This window comes from Cervus elaphus, chromosome 33 (genome assembly GCF_910594005.1).
Source record: "Cervus elaphus chromosome 33, mCerEla1.1, whole genome shotgun sequence".
In the NCBI taxonomy this organism is placed as follows: Eukaryota; Metazoa; Chordata; class Mammalia; order Artiodactyla; family Cervidae; genus Cervus; species Cervus elaphus.
This window is the reverse complement of record NC_057847.1, coordinates 12,301,488-12,314,594: the sequence shown is the minus strand read 5'-3', so window position 1 is coordinate 12,314,594 and position 13,107 is coordinate 12,301,488. Positions and strand designations below refer to the sequence as shown.

General features: G+C 39.3%; 1 protein-coding gene and 1 non-coding gene across 4 annotated transcripts in view; one reads left to right on the top strand and one right to left on the bottom strand.

Moving 5' to 3' along the window:
* GULP1 (GULP PTB domain containing engulfment adaptor 1) overlaps positions 1-13,107 on the top strand; it is a 313,902-nt gene that overhangs the window by 50,289 nt on the left and 250,506 nt on the right. The gene's annotated exons all lie outside the window — the stretch shown is intronic.
* Positions 7,395-7,501, bottom strand: LOC122688870. The gene has a single exon (XR_006339610.1). It is a non-coding gene; the product is annotated as a U6 spliceosomal RNA (small nuclear RNA).

The following is a 13,107-nucleotide window of genomic DNA, read 5'->3' as shown; positions in this document are numbered from 1 at the left end:
GGTATAGAAGGAATCTACCTCAACATAGTAAAGGCCATATATGATGAGCCTACAGCAAACGTTATTCTCAATGGTGAAAAACTGAAAGCATTCCCCCTATGATCAGGAACGCGATAAGGGTGTCCACTTTCCCCGCTATTATTCAACATAGTTTAGAAGTCCTAGCTACAGCAATCAGAAGAAAAAGAAATAAAAGGGATCCAGATTGGAAAAGAAGTAAAGCTCTCACTGTTTGCAGATGACATGAACCTCTACTCAGAAAACCCTAAAGATAGTATCAGAAAATTACTAGAGCTATTCAGTGAATTTAGCAAAGTTGCAGGATACAAGATCAATACACAGAAATCACTTGCATTTCTATATTTTTCTATGAAAAATCAGAAAAAAGAAATTAAGGAATCAATCCCATTCACCATTGCAACAAAAAGAATTAAATAGGAATAAACTTACCTAAGGAGTCAAGAGAACTGTACAGAGAAAATTATAAGACACTAATGAAAGAAATCAAAGACAACATAAACAGATGGAGAGATATTCCATGTTCCTGGGTAGGAAGAATCAATATTGTTTAAATGACTATACTACCAAACTCAATCTACAGATTTAATGTGATCCCTATCAAATTACCAATGGCATTTTTCACAGAACTCGAACAAAAATTTTCACAATTCGTATGAAAACACAAAAGACCCTGAATAGCCAAAGCAGCCTTGAGAAAGAATGGACCTGGAGGAATCAACCTTCCTGACTTCTGATTATACTACAAAGCTTCAGTCGTCAAGACAGTATGCTACTAGCACAAAAACAGAAATATAGACCAATAGAACAAGATAGAAAAAGCCCATAAATAAACTCATGCACCTATGGGTACCTTATTTTTGACAAAGGAGGCAAGAATATACAATGGGGCAAACACAGCCTCTTCAATAAATGGTGCTGGGAAAACTGGACAGCTACGTGTAAAAGAGTGAAATCAGAACACTAACACCATACACAAAGATAAACTCAAAATGGATTAAAGACCTAAATGTAAGAACAGAAACAATAAACCTCTCAGAGGAAAACATAGGCAGAACATTTGATGACAGAAAGTCAAACCAGATCCTCTATTACCCACCTCCTAGAGTAATGGAAATAAAAACAAAAGTAAACAAGTGGGACCTGATTAAACTTAAAAGCTTTTGCACAGCAAAGGAAACAGCAAGGTGAGAAGACAACCCTCAGAATGGGAGAGAATCATAGCAAATGAAACTGACAAAGGATTAACTTCCAAAATATACAAGCAGCTCATACAACTCAATGCCAGAAAAAAAAACAACCCAATAAAAAAGTGGGAAAAAGACCTAAGCAGACATTTCTCCAAAGACATAGAGATGGCTAACAAACACATGAAAAGATGCTCAACATTGCTCATTATTAGAAAAATGCAAATCAAAACTACAATGAGATATCACCTCACATAGGTCAGAATGGCCATCATCAAAAAGTCTACAAACAATAAATGCTGGAGAGGGTGTGGAGAAAAGGGAACACTCTTGCACTGTTGGTGGGAATGTAAATTGATACAGCCACCATGGAAGACAGTATGGCGATTCCTTAAAAGATTAGGAATAAAACCACCATATGACCCAGCAATCCCACTACTAAGCATATACCCTGAGGAAATAAAAATGGAAAAAGACACATGTATCCCATTGTTCACTCCAGCACTGTTTACAATAGCTAGAACATGGAAGCAACCTAGGTGTCCATAGACAGATGAATGGATAAAGAAGTTGTGGTACATACACACAATGGAATATTACTCAGCCACAAAAGGGAACACATTTGTGTCAGTTCTAATGAGGTGGATGAAAACCTAGAACCTAAAGATAAATATTGTTTTCTAACACATATATATGGAATCTAGAAGAATGGTAGTGAAGAACTTATTTACAGGTTAGCAACAGAGAAACAGACATAGAGAATAGATTTATGGACACTGGGAGAGGGAAGGAGAGGATGAGATGTATGGAAAGAGTAACATGGAAACTTACCATATGTAAAATAGATAGCCAATGGGAATTTGCTGTATGGCTCAGGAAACTCAAAGAGGGGCTCTGTATCAACCTAGAGGGGTGGGATGGGGAGGGAGATGGGAGGGAGGTTCAGAAGGGAGGGGATGTATGTATACCTATCACTGATTCATGTTGAGGTTCCACAGTAAACAGCAAAATTCTGTAAAGCAATTATCCTTTAATAAATAAAGAAAGAAAAGAAGAAAGAAAATTGCCCAAGAAAGGTGACTTGAAGACATTTTGGGCACAGAGAAAAACACAAAAGGACAATTCCTTTAAGAAAATTCCCGAATATGAAAGGAGTTTTAGAAAGAAACATAAAATTGGGCTTTGATGAAAATATAATGTTGAAAACACTGGTATATATTTTTAAAAAATATAAAAAAGATGATGCCACACCCCAAACTGAAGATTAGTGCCAGACTAGAGATAATCTAATAATTAAAGGAAGACTTTCTCTTTTTTGAGGAAAGCAAAGCAATTAAGGACAGTTAACCATTTGTAGCTAAATTAGGGCTCCTGAAGAGGACTGGGGACAGAATTTTTTGGAAGTTCTCTCTTTTGGAAATTCTTGGGACCCTACTCTCTGGCATTTGTTGGTTTCTTTGAGGTGCTGTGCTTAGCTTCTCAGGGCCTTTGAGGCTGCTTGTTTTCTCTGCTGGGCAGGCTGACTTCTTTTTTTTTTTTTTTTCTTTAATTTTTATTGGCATATGGTTGCTTTACAATGTTATGTTATTTTCTGCTGTACCGCAAAGTGAATCAGCCATATGTATACGTACATTCCCCCGTTTTTTTGGATTTCCTTCCCATTTGTGACTCTTTATACTCCCCATGGCTAAGTCCTCCTCTTCCTTCAGCTGGCATTCTGCCCAGAACTACTTCCTCCAATTCACACTCCAGGTTGGGTACCATTCTTCTGGGTTCTTATAACATCCTGTATATGTCACATTATTGTCAATTTCCTTTTTGTCTGTTTATCTCATGGAAACAGTAAGTACCTTGAAGGCAGGGGTTTTCCAGTGGCTTCTGTGTCTCCAGAACTTCTCAAAGTTCTTGACTCAAGAAATTCTTAGAAATAAAATGAAAAATGAAAGCAATAGCCTGTCTTTGCCCATAGCTGACGGTGTCAAGATGGTCTTGGAGATGGCAATAATGGATTACGAGGCCCTCACATTGATAGCTGGGGAGAAATTTAGAGACTTCAATCTGTATATAACAAATGGCTGGCATATAGCAGATTCCCAATAAATTTTAGGTGAGGGAAAGAATGAACATTCTTATTTAATATACAAAGGCTCTGGCATAGATTATGTTAAGGATGTCTCTCCTAGCATATTGTTAGGTGAATATAAACTCAGACATGGATCTTTACTCATAAAGTAGCAATCATTTATGACTTAATTCTTAAAATTTTTTTTATGAAAGTATAGTTGATTTACAAAGTTGATTTACAATGTTGTGTTAGTTTCTGGTGTATAGCAAAGTGAATCAGCTGTGTGTGTGTGTGTGTGTGTGTGTGTGTGTGTATTCTCATTTTCTTTTTCATTATGATTTGTTATAAGACACTGAATCTAGTTCCCTGTGCTACGTGTTCCCTGAGACCTGCCTTTGAGTGTTTGAGTGTCTCCTGCAGAGGTGTGGGTCAGCAGGGGCAGGGGCTCTACGTGCAGCAGACCTGGGTATGGCATAAGCCCTCTTAGAGGAGGTCACCATTAACCCCGCCATAGAGCTGCCAGAACTTACACAGGACTGGGGAAACAGACTCTTGGAGGGACAAACAAAACCTTGTGTGTGCCAGGACCCAGGAGAAAGGAGCAGCGACCCCACAGGAGACTGACCCACTTGCCTGTGAGTTGCCAGGAGTCTCTGGTGGAGATGTGGGTTGGTGGTGGCCTGCTACAGGGTTGGGAGCACAGAACCTTTTGGAGGAGATCACTGTTACCTTCATTACCTCCACCATAGTTTGGCCTTAGGTCAAACAAAAGGGAGGGAAACCAGTCCCTCCCCCAAAAGGGAGGGAAACTGGAAAGACCCAGTTTCCCCCTCAGTCAGTCTCTCCCATCAAGAAGCTTCCATAAACCTCTTATCCTTATCCTTATCCATTAGAGGGCAGACAGACTGAAAACCACAGTCACGGAAAACTAATCAAACTGATCACATGGGCCATAGCCTTGTCTAACTCAATGAAACTATGAGCCATGCCATGTAGGGCCACCCAAGATGGATGGGTCATGGTAGAGAGTTCTGACAAATGTTGGTCCACTGGAGAAGGGAATGGCAAACTGCTTCAGTATTCTTGCCTTGAGAACCCCATGAACACTATGAAAAGGCAAAAAGGACACTGAAAGATGAACTCCCCAGGTTGGTAGGTGCCCAATATGCTGCTGGAGAACAATAGAGAAATAACTCCAGAAAGAATGAAGAAAGAGAGCCAAAGCAAAAACAACACCCAGTTGTGGATGTGAATGGTGCCATATAGAAGTAAAGTCTGATGCTATAAAGGAGGAACCTGGAATGTTAGGTCCATGAATCAAGGTAAATTGGAAGTGGTCAAACAGGAGATGGCAAGAGTGACCATCGACATTTTAGGAATCAGTGAACTAAAATGGACTGGAATGGGTGAATTTAACTCTGATAACCATTATATTTACTACTGTGTGAAAGAATCCCTTGGAATAAATGGAGTAGCCTTCAGAGTCAACAAGAGCCTGAAATGCAGTACACGGATGCTGTCTCAACAACGATAGAATGACCTCTATTCGTTTCCAAGCCAAATCATTCAGTATCATAGTAATCCAAGTCTATGCCCCGACCAGTAATGCTGAAGCTGAAGTTGAATGGTTCTATGAAGACCTTCTAGAACTAACACCCCAAAAAGATGCCCTTTTCATTATAGGGGACTGGAATGCAAAAGTAGGAAGTCAAGAAATTTGCCTGGAGTAACAGGCAAATTTGGCCTTGGAGTACAAAATGAAGCAGGGCAAAGGCTAGTTTTGCCAGGAGAACGCACTGGTCATAGCAAACACCCTCTTCCAACAACACAAGAGAAGGCTCTACACATGGACATCACCAGATGGTCAACACCGAAATCAGATTGATTATATTCTTTGCAGCCAAAGATGGAGAAGCTCTATACAGTCAGCAAAAACAAGACTGGGAGCTGACTGTGGCTCAGATCATGAACTCCTTATTGCCAAGTACAGACTTAAATTGAAGAGAGTAGGGTAAATCCTTAGACTGTTCATGTATGACCTAATCAAATCCCTTACGATTATATAGTGGAAGTGACAGATTTAAGGGATTAGATCTGATAGACAGAGTGCCTGAAGAACTATGGACAGAGGTTTGTGACATTGTACAGGAGGCAGTGATCAAAACCTTGCCCAAGAAAAAGAAATGTAAAGAGGCAAAATGGTTGTCTGAGGAGGGCTTACACATAGCTGAGTAAAAATGAGAGGTGAAAGGCAAAGGAGAAAAGGAAAGATATACTCATTTGACTGTAGAGTTTCAAAGAATAGCAAAGACAGATAAGAAAGCCTTCCTTGGTGATCAATGCCAAGAAATATAGGAAAGAATAGAATGGGAAAGACTAGAGATCTCTTCAAGAAAATTAGAGATACCAAGGGAACATTTCATGCAAAGATGGGTTTGATAACGGACAGAAATGGTATGGACCTAACTGAAGCAGAAGATATTAAGAAGTGGTGGCAAAATACACAGAAGAACTATACAAAAAAGATCTTCATGATCCAGATAATCAAAATGGTGTGATCACTCACCTAGAGCCAGACATCGGAATATGAAGTCAAGTGGGCCTTAGGAAGCATCACTATGAACAAAGCTAGTGGAGGTGACAGAATTCCACTTGAGCTACTTCAAATCCTAAAAGGTGATGTTATGAAAGAGCTGCACTAAATGTGCCAGCAAATTTGGAAAACTCAGCAGTGGCCACAGGACTGGAAAAAGTCCCAGTCCCAAAGAAAGGCAATGCCAAAGAATGTTCAAAAAATCACAAAATTGCACTCATCACACATGCTAGCAAATTAGCTTAAAATTCTCGAAGCCAGGTCAACAGTACATGAACCGTGAACTTCCAGATGTTCAAGCTCAATTTATAAAAGGCAGAGGAACCAGAGATCAAATTGCCAACATCTGTTGAATCATAGAAAAAGCAAGGGAGTTCCAGAAAAATATCTATTTCTGCTTTATTGTCTACACCTTTTACTGTGTGGATCATAACAAACTGTGGAAAATTCTTCAAGAGATGGGAATACCAGACTACCTTACCTGCCTCCTGAGAAATCGGTATGCATGTTAAGAAGCAACAGTTAGAACTGGACATGGAACAATAGACTGATTCCAAGTCAGGAAAGAAGTATGTCAAGGCTGTATATTGTCACCCTGATTATTTAACTTTTATGCAGAGTACATCATGAGAAATGCTGGGCTGGATGAAGCACAAGCTGCAATCAAGGTTGCCGGGAGAAATATCAAAACCTCAGATATGCAGATGACACCACCCTTATGGCAGGAAACGAAGATGAACTAAAGAGTCTCTTGATGAAAGTGAAAGAGGAGAGTGAAAATGTTGGCTTAAAACTCAACATTCAGAAAACTAAGATCATGGCATCCGGTCCCATCACTTTACGGCAAATAGATAGGGAAACAATGGAAACAATGACAGACTTTTTTATTTTTTAGCTCCAAAATCACTGTAGATGGTGACTGCAGCCATGAAATTCAAAGACGCTTGCTCCGTGGAAGAAAAGTTATGACAACCTAGACAGCATATTAAAAAGCAGAGATGTTACTTTGCCCACAAAGGACTGTCTAGTCAAAGCTATAGTTTTTCCAGCAGTCGTGTATGGATGTGAGATTTGGACTATAAAGAAAGCTGAGCTCTGAAGAATTGATGCTTTTGAACTGTGGTGTTGGAGAAGTCTCTTGAGAGTCCCTTGGACCACAAGGAAATCAAAGCAGTTAATCCTGTCCTGAATATTCATTGGAAGGACTAATGCTGAAGCTGAAACTCCAATACTTCGCATCCAAACACCTGATGCAAAGAACTGACTCAGTGGAAAAGACCATGATTTTGGGCAAGACTGAAGTCAGAAGAAGGGGATGACAGAGGATGAGATGGTTATATGGCATCATGGACATGAGTTTGAGTAAGCTCCAGGAGTTGGTGATAGACAGAGAACTCTGGTGTTCTGCAGTCCATGGGATCGCAAAGAGTCAGACACGACTGAGGAATTGAACTGAACTGAAGAGGATACTGAATATAGATCCCTGTGCTTACAGTATATCTTTGTTGTTTATCTATTGTGTATATGGTAGAAAAATGAGGAATGTTTCATGAGTTTTCATGGCATCCTTGCATAGGTACCATGATAATCTTCTTTATATTATTCCAATTTTAGTGTATGTACTGCCGAGGTTAGCAATTGCCTCCAGTTAATCTCCTGTACATGTTAGGTATTGGAAATGATATATATGTATAATGTACAATATGGTCACATTTAATTCTCTGAAAACCCTGTAAGGCTTATGTTAGGTTTGGGGACATAGATTTGAACTCAGAGGTGTATGATTGTAGAGCTCATGCTTTTTTCCTAATCAGTGTTCTTTCTGCTCTTCTCTGCTGCCTGCATTTCTTTAGGAAGCAGCAGAAGCTCCTTGCGTCTTTCTCTTCCCAGAAATTGCATGGTTTGGAATCTAGGACTTGCACTTTGATTATTAATTTGTTGTGTGACCATAGACAAAAGAAGTAGATGCTGTTCCTCAGTCTCCACATTATTAGATGGCCCTGTTTTACTATAGCAGGGGTCCATTTATTATGCAACCAATATTTAAAAGACAAACGGATACTGGACACTGTTTTAGGTGCTGAAGATTAAAAAGAACAGGAAAGGTCAGACAACACCCATAGAACTACAGAGCTTATATTATGGTGATTATGGCAATTGAGGCTGAAAATAAACAAGTAAAACAAAATCAAATAGTGATTAGTGCCAGAAAGCAAATAGAACAGGGTGACAAGAATGGATGGAGTAGATATGGGTGAAGATATCCATGGATGTGGTGGTTGGGCTGTCTCCTTCAGGAAGTGACATTTAAGTGGAGACCTGTGAGTAAAGCAGACGTCAGCCATGAATACATTTGGAGGCTCAGATTTCTGGGCAGCGAAACACTCAAGGGAGAAATTCTAACACCAGAAGAGCCCTTCTTGTTGGAGGACCACTGAGTCCAGTGTGGCTGGTGGGAAGAGAGTAGGAAGAGATGAGACAGAGGTTGACAGGTCCAGCTTATGGAGTCACAGTCAGTGGTATAGACCGTTTCTCAAATTCTAGCTTGCAGATACTCCACAGATATTCACGATAATGGTCTCACGTCTTTGATACCTTTGACATCTTAGATACTTCTTCCGACGTCTTTGCCACTTTTCACGTCTTTGGGAAAATCTTTCCTGAGGAATCATTTCCCAGAATAGAAGCCAGGATCTTGCTATCTCAGCCTCTTGTGCATCAAGGACTTTTATGACCCAGGCTCTGTTGATCAGAGGTGCAGAGCTAAGTCTTCCAATCAGAAATTAATGACAAGAAACAGGCACCATGGATCTCATTCTGGCATTGATAGTGGCTGATACATTCCATCTACAGGGCCTGCCATACAGAGTTTCTAATACAGTATCTGGTGCATAGGTGTTAGCAAAAAGGACTTTAGTGAGAATGCCTGGTGATGGTGGGGTGCTAAGTACACAGGGCAAGTCTGATGCTCTTATTTCAGTACTGTTTCTGACTGCAGAGCTTAGTTCTTTGGTCATTGTGGAGTTTTTGTGAGTCTCTAATCACCTTCCATACATATCTTTTTACTTAAGTTTACTAGAGTGCATTTCGGTTTGCAATTCAGAGCCCTGTGCCAATGACCCCAACTTGAAAATAAGAATCAGAGAAATTTACTATCTATATCTGAGAAGAATAAGATCTAGAGATTCATTTCAGCTTTAAGTTCTTGGGTGAATTAGTGGCCAAATGTTACCTGGAGATGTGAACACTGCTTATTTCAAAACCCCATTTCTCATATTTTTATTTGTAAAACTAGTATTTGTAAATGTATTCCAGTAATGAAAGCCTACTTTATTCTTTGCAGACATTAATGGGAAGACAGACTAATTATTCGGGTTTTTTTTTCTGGAAACTTCTTTATTGATCTCCCTTAACTTAAAGAGCAGGATGTGGTTGAAAGATGCTACTTTCCCATTAGACTTAATGGGAAAAGCTCTCTCCAAGCTCCCAGATACATCATTGATGAGGTATACATTATCTTGGACAACTCACTAAGATCCTCCCTTCCCCCTTATAGGTAAAGGTAAATAATTAATTATTAATGACAATCTTAAACGTATATGCATTTTAAGAAAAATTTTTGGTGTCTGTTTAATTGTCATTATTTCAGTAATACATGTAACTAGTCTTTTATGAGGTCTCCTGTGTTGCATCTGAGAAAGGGCTTCTGAAATTCAAGTGGTTCTTAATAGCTGTGCAGAAGAAAGGTGAAAATATGTTTATAATTATCACACCCCCATCTGTTCTGTAATTGTGCCAGGCTATTCTCAGAAGGGTTGTTGTAGTTTCTTCTCTAAAATGGATTTCCGTTTTTCTGCCACTCTGGCTGTCTCTCCACTCTGTGTTGAAGTTCTGAGTCTTTACTAACTCGTATTTTGTTTCTTAGGATGCATTCTTTTATTTGTACCTAAATTTGTTTTCTTTTTCATTGACATGTCAATTGGATGCAGTGCTTGTCACAATGATTGTACTAGGGAATAAAATCACATCTCCAACATCTCAGTAGGTGAAAATGATTGTTTTTCCTTGGAAATATTTCACATATTGTTTACCTTAATGGGAAATGCTCTTTGCTACAAATAAGAGGCAAAGACGTACCCAGTTTTCTTGTTTAAAGGCCTTATCTCCCATGACACCAGTATACATATTTAAGAGTACTTACTTTATCAATTGAAAAGCATATTTTTGATTCAGTGTCTTTATGGGACATTTAATCACTAGGCTTATACATATTTAGTTAGGTTTTGCCTTTGCCGGTGAATTTTTAGAAACTTCTTGCCTTGTTTATGCTTTGCTGGTAAATTTTTGGTGAATACGTTTACGGTCACTTGAATGTTATTATCTAGGGATATTCTCTTTATGGATTTAGAGACACAATACCTAGGATGGAAAATTTTCATTCTGGAATATATTTTCTGGTTGTCACTATTCCTCCTTTTGTCTTAATACATACATGGTACACATTTTAAATTATGCATTACAGCTGGAGATGTGTGCTTGTTGTCTCATCAGGAAGATTTTGAGAAGTTGAAAGGAAATCTTTTAAACAGACATTGCTAGGTGATGGGAATATGATGGTTTATTATTTTATTATGTTACTTTATATATGTTTGATTTTTTTCTTTTAATAAAACAATAAAAAGAAGACGTTATTATTAGAGTAGTATAACCCTATGACTTAGGCAATTCACCAGGCTTCTCTGAGCTTCAGTATCCTAAACAAAGAAAATCCATAAAGAAATAAATGCTCCATTTATAGGATTAGGATTTTGTTATGGAATGAATGCTCTAGTGTTCCAGTGTGGATTGTATTCTGAAATACTATTCACATGTTGAGTATTAATTATAGAAGGATTTTGTGCAAGTGTCACTTAACACTGATTAACCTAAAAAGAGCTGGACAGAGATTTGTATAATTATGTTTTGTATTAGAATAACGTATGGTCATAGAAGCTGGAAGAGGGCACAGGTTGCCTTTAGAAGGTGGTCATTTAGGAACTGGTGGAACACAGCTAAGCATAACTTGGGGTGAGAAACTTTATTTTTTGTATTTGTGCAATAAATAATGATCCTAGTTAAAAATAGATGACTATTTTTAATTGGGAGATTTCTTAATATTATCTTTCTTAAATTAATATCAGTTTCATGGTTGAGGGTCTTTAAAATTAGAGCATCTGTCACTGGAGGAAGGTGAACTGGCTAGCTTCACAGGGAGTCTCACGAGAATTTATATCTGCTCTAAAGGATTGATTTTGAAATGATCTGTTATGAACATTTATCCAATTAATAACAGACAATATTTATTCAAAGTTTACTGTATGCTTGAAAATGTGCATAATTCTCAACATAAATTATTATATTTTTCTCATTGCCACATAAGAAAAAATGCTGTTATCTTTTGTTATACAGATGAGGTAGGTCATTATGGCTCAGAGGTTAACCTATCTTGCCCAAGTTCATATAAACACAAAAATGATAGAATTAAGACTAGAACTTGCATTCTAACTATAGAATATATGGTCTTTACTTTAGCATATTGATTCTTCATAACAGTTATTTTAGCCTAGGCTTTTTCCTAAACGTTTTTTGTTTTTTTCTGCCTCTTTTTGTGTGCTTCTTTATTCAACCATATAAGCAAGTATGCATCAGTATTTTACTATAATGCTCCAGAAAGTCTGTTTTTGAAGTGGAGAGAATTCAAATGAAAATGCATAAATGCATATAGGTAATGATATTGTATTAATTTCCCTAGGACTACCATAACAAATGGGGCTTCCCCAATGGCTCAGCGGATAAAGAATCCGCCTGCAATGCAGGAGACACAGGAGACATGGGTTCATCCCTGGGTCAGGAAGGTCCTGAGAGGAGGAAACAGGAAACTAGGCTACAGTCGAAAGGGTCGCAAGGAGCTGGACAGGACTGAACGACTGGGAATGCACTCTCTGTTAACTCTGTCAGTCACTCAGTCATGGCTGACTCTGAGGCCCCATGGACTGTGGTCCACCAGGTTCGTTTGTCTGTGGAATTCTTTGGACAAGAATACTGGACGGGTTAGCCACTCCCTTCACCAGGGAATCTTCCTGACCTAAGGACTGAACTAGGGTTTCCTGTATTGCAGTGGATTCTTTACCATCTGAGCTGCCAGGGAAGCCCAGATTAGTAGACTACACTTATTAGAGCCGTTTTGGAGGTGGTAGTGATTAAGTCGCTAAGTTGTGTCCTACTCTTGCGACCCTATGGACTATAGCCAGGCTCCTCTGCCCATGGGACTCCCAGGCAGGAACACTGGAGTGGGTTGCCATTTCCTTCTCCAGGGAATATTCCCCACCCAGGGATCAAGACCAAATCTCCTGCATTACAGGTGGAATCTTTACCAAGAGAGCCACTAAGGAAGCCTGATCAACTAGCAACACCTGGGAAGCCCCTAAGCATGCACACAACCATAACAAATATCACAAACTTGGTGGCTTAAAACAAAAGAAATATATTTTCTCACATTTCTGGAGACCAAAGAAGCCCAAAATCAATGTGTTGGCCAGGTTGATTCCTTCTGGACCTCTCAGAGAAAATCAATTAATGGCTTTCCCCTAGCTTTTGGTGATAGCTGGCAGCCTTAGCATTCTTTGGCTTGTAGTTTCATAACTCCAGCCTTGGCCTCTGTCTTTGTGTGGCATTTTCTTTGTTTTTCTGTGTCTCAAATTTCCCTCTCTTTTATACAGACCCTGGTCTTTGGCTGTAGTTCAGTTCAGTTCAGTCGCTCAGTCGTGTCCAACTCTTTGCAAGCCCATGAACCGCAGCACTCCAGGCCTCCCTGTCCATCACCAACTCCAGGAATCCACCCAAACCCATGTCCACTGAGTCAGTGATGCCATCCAACCATCTCATCCTCTATTATCCCCTTCTCCTCCTGCCCTCAATCTTTCCCAGCATCAGGGTCTTTTCTAATGAGTCAACTCTTCGCATGAGGTGGCCAAAGTATTGGAGTTTCAGCTTCAGCATCAGTCATTCCAATGAACACCCAGGGCTGATCTCCTTTAGGATGGACTGGTTGGATCTCCTTGCAGTCCAAGGGACTCTCAAGAGTCTTCTCCAACACCACAGTTCAAAAGCATCAATTCTTCAGTGGTCAGCTTTCTTTATAGTCCAACTCTCACATCCATACATGACCACTGGAAAAACCATAGCCTTGACTAGATGGACCTTTG